The sequence below is a fragment of the Prionailurus viverrinus genome, chromosome D1 (genome assembly GCF_022837055.1).
Source record: "Prionailurus viverrinus isolate Anna chromosome D1, UM_Priviv_1.0, whole genome shotgun sequence".
NCBI lineage: Eukaryota > Metazoa > Chordata > Mammalia > Carnivora > Felidae > Prionailurus > Prionailurus viverrinus.
The window spans coordinates 36,635,203-36,639,856 of record NC_062570.1 but is presented as its reverse complement, the minus strand read 5'-3'; positions in this window follow the sequence as shown (position 1 = coordinate 36,639,856).

Below are 4,654 nucleotides of genomic sequence, written 5' to 3'. Positions count from 1 at the left end.
CTGTTATTTTTGTCACATCCTCACACACACTTAAGAAAGGGTTATAACCCAGGAAAAAATGCAAACTATATTGGTGTTAATTCTGAATGATATAGGAGAGGGGGAGTATATGATGAAGGAATGAGAGGGTACAGCAAAGAAGTTTTCCTATGAAAGAAAAAGGAATCAGAATTCACACAGACGCCTTAGAGTAGACCCATATCACTTTTTTAAATGACAAAACTGAAAGAACTATAATCTTGAACGATTAACTCAAAAGACAAATAAGACTATTCATTTATAAAAATAAAACACTGTATATACAGGAATCCACTGTAGTCAAATTTGAAAAGAGCTCCACTTTCCAGTGTAAAATTATATTGCATAAAATATTACTTGATAAATAAAATGCTATAAATCACCACAAAATTTTATATGACTTAATGTACAGGATTTTTCTCATTTCCTGGGTGCATTCTACCCATTATGTGCCCATGTAAATTCTTTAAAAATAAATAAATTAAAAATAAATAAAATTAATAAAAAATTAAAAATAAATAAATAAATTAAATAAATTAAATTCTTTAAAAATAAATTAATAAAAAATAAATTAATAAAATAAATTAAAATTAATAAATTTAATTTATTTATATAATATAAATATAATTATATATTTTATAATATAATTATATAATTAACTATAGTCACATTAACTATATTTTAATTAGTATAGCCAGTGCCTTCCATATTTAATAGTACAGCTATAGGATATTTCTATCATTGCCAAAAATTCTATTGACAGCACTGTTCTATTATTGTCAGTAGTGGTTTTTCTCAACTCTCTTGTTCCAAATGAATCAATAATTAAAGAGACCCATCTACACCTTCTTCAATCTATGTAAACCAGAATTACAAATTTTATAGATAAATAGAACAGATATTGACTGAATTATGGTACAAAGTGCTCTTTCTTACAGAAATGTCTTATGACAAAAACAATAACAAAGGAAAACACAGTCTTAAAAAGTAAAATTGGAATATATTTATTTTATTTTTTGAGAAAGATAGAGAGATGGAGAGAGAGAGCATGCGCACACGTGCATACACATGTGCACAAGTGGAAAAGGGACCGAGGGAGAGGGAGGGAGAGACACTCAAGCAGGCTCCATGATCAGTGCCCACCCCAATGTAGAGTTCAATCTCACAACTGTGAGATTATGACCTGAGCTGAAATCAAGAGTCAGCTGTTTAACCAAGTAAGACACCCAGGCTCCCCCAAAATGACATATAACATTAATTTTAATAAGATATTTGAAATGTTCACAGTGTTTCAAAATTTTCAGTGTTTGAAGATGTTTGCTATCCTTTACAATCAAAAATCTACTGCAATTCATAGGAGGGATAGTTATTACAATATTTGCAAGACAATCACTAAGGATTCAAGAGACTAAAGCTCTCAAGTGGTTAATCACATGAGGAGGATACACATATTTAGAGCTCAGGAAAATGTAGCATAAGCTTGAGCCGGTGCCAGTGATGCTGACAAAATTGGATATTCACACGTAAAAGAATGAAACTGGACCTCATCTTACACTATTTAAAATTTTAAAATAAAATGGATTAAAAACTTAAATATAGACCTGAATCAAAAAACTCCAAGAAGAAAACATGGGGAAAAATTTCTCAACATTGATCTTAGCAATAATTTTATGGATATGACACCCAAAGAACAAGCAACAAAAGAAAATATAAACTAGTAGAACTACATTAAACTAAAAAGCTTCTGGACAGTAAGAGAAATGAACAAAATGAAAAGCAACTTATGGAATGGGAGAAAATATTTGCAGACCAAATATCTGATAAGGGGTTAATATCAAAAATATATAATCAACTCTTAAAACTCGATGAGAAAAATGCAAACAAAATGGGCAGAGGAATTGAACATTTTCCCAAATATATTTAAATGGCCAATAGGTATATGAAAAAGTATTAACATCACTAATCATCAAGGAAATGAAAATTAAAACTATAATGAGATATAATATCACACTTGTTAGAATGGCTATTATCAAGAAGATAAAGATAACGAGTCCTAGCAAGGATGTGGAGAAATGACACCTTTTAAATTTTTTCATAATGTTTATTTATTTTATTATTTTTTATTATTTTTAACTTTTTTTAATTTATTCATTTTTGAGACACAGAGAGACAGAGCACAAGCAGGGGAGGGGCAGAAAGAGAGGAAGACCCAAGATGGCTCCAGGCTCCGAGCTATCAGCATAGAGCCTGACGCAGGGCTCAAACTCACAAACTGAGAGATCATGACCTGAGCCGAAGTCGGATGCACAACCGACTGAGCCACCCCGGCGCCCCAATGTTTATTTATTTTGAAAGAGAAAGAGCAAGCAGAGGAGGAACAGAGAGAGAGGGAAGGAGAGAAAGAATCCCAAGCAGCTCCACACTGTCAGTGCAGAGCCTGACAAGGGCTCGAACTCACAAACCGTGAGATCATGACCTGAGCCAAAATCAAGTCAGATGCTTAACTGCCTGAGCCTCCCAGGCACCCTGAAGATAGACATCTTTGTATACTGTTCATGGGAATGTAAATTGGTACAGTCACTATGAAAAGCAGTATGGAGATTCTTCTAAAAATAAAAATAGAAATACCATATTATTTAGCAATTACACTTCTGAGACGTATCTAAAGGGAATGAAATCATTACCTTGAGGAGTTATTTGCATCCCTATCTTATTGTAGTATTATTTACAATAGCTAAGACATGAAGACATCCTATGTGTCCACTGATGGATGAATGGATAAAGAAAATGTGATTTATATAGAGAGTCATGTCACAAATGGAATGATTTTCTACCTTTTTATGGCTGAATTATATATATATATATATATATTTATATATATAAATAATTGTAAGTATATGTATTAAATTATAATTATAACTACGGAATATAATTATATAATTAACTATAAGTATACCATAATATAATTATACTAAATATATTATATATAATTATAATTCAGTATATAAAAAGGTAAAAAATCATACCATTTGTGACAACATGGATGAAACTTGAATGCACTATGCTAAGTGAAATAAGTCTGACAGGGAAAGATAAACACTGTGTGATTTCACTTGTATGTAGAATCTAAAAGCAAAACAAATGCTAATAGAAACAAAGAATACATTGGTGGTTGTTTAGGGCAGGGTGGGTGTAGGAAATAGTTGAAGGTGGTCAAAGGGTACAGCTTCCAGTCATAAAATGAATAAATTCTGAGATATAATGTTCATTATGGTGACTGACTATTTTAATTACACTATATTGTATATTTAAATGTTGCTAAGAAATTTGATTTTTAAAATTTGTAGCAAAGAATGTTAAAAAATTGTAAATATATGAGGTGATGGATGTGTTAACTAATCTTATTATGATTTTCTTTTTGCAATATACACATATATAAAATTACTATGTTGTATACCTTAAATTTACACAATGTTATATATATCAATTATATCTCAAGAAAGCTGAAAAAAATGTGAGTGAGAAACAAGGTCCTAGGCAAGTCCTGTTAATTGTAAAATGGGATGTCTGTAGCTTAGTTGGTTAAACGTCCATTCTTGGCTCAGGTCATGATCTCATGGTTCATGAGTTTGAGCCTTGCATCGGGCTCTGTGCTGACACCTCAGAACCTGAAGCCTGCTTCAGATTCTGTGCCTTGCTCTCTCTCTGCCCCTCCTCTCTCTCTCTCTCTCAAAAATAAATAAACATTAAATTTTTTTTAATTTTAAAATATACAAAAATATTATGCCTAAATCTAATCATGCCTATGGAGACCACTTCTATTTATAGGAAACACAGAGGCTAAAGAAACAAATTTCATAAAAAAGGAAATTGTCAATTTTATAAGATACAAAACCAATGACTCAATTTCTATAAGTCAGTGACATACAAACAAAGCAGAATGGAGAGACAGTTGCTTGAGATTACAATAGCTTCCTAAGAAAGAAACATCATTATGTGCTCAAACTTATATGTGTTAAGTCTCTTACCACATATTGTTCATTAATAGTATATGGAAAAAAACAAAGATAACAGTAAAATATGGGTCTATACAATGTTAACAAAATAATCCAATTTAATAAATCAACAATGGAACAATTGATATGCACCTCTTGATATAATGCATTGAGGACACAGTATCACATGACAGCATATTAGCAGAAAGTTGAAGACAAGTCCTAGCAAAGATATAGAGAAAAGGAAACTCTTGTACATTGTTAGTGGGATTGTAAATTGGTACAGTCAATAAATTCAATCATGAGGAAAAATCAAACTCAAATTAAGAGCCATTCTACAAAATAATATCCTGTGTTCATCAAAATGGTCAATTGTGAAGACACAAAATGGTCAATTGTGAAGAGCTAAAGAATTGTTACAGATATAAAAATAGAGTATAATGTCATGGCAACTAAATATGTTGTGTGATATTGAATGGAGCCTATAGTATAAAAAATTAAAGACACATTATTAATCAACTGAAAACATCAAGTATGGATTATGTATTAGGTGACAGTATGTGTTAAAGTCAAATTTCTTAATAGCTGTACTATGGTTATGTAACAGAACGTACTATTTCTTAATAATTATACACTGAAAT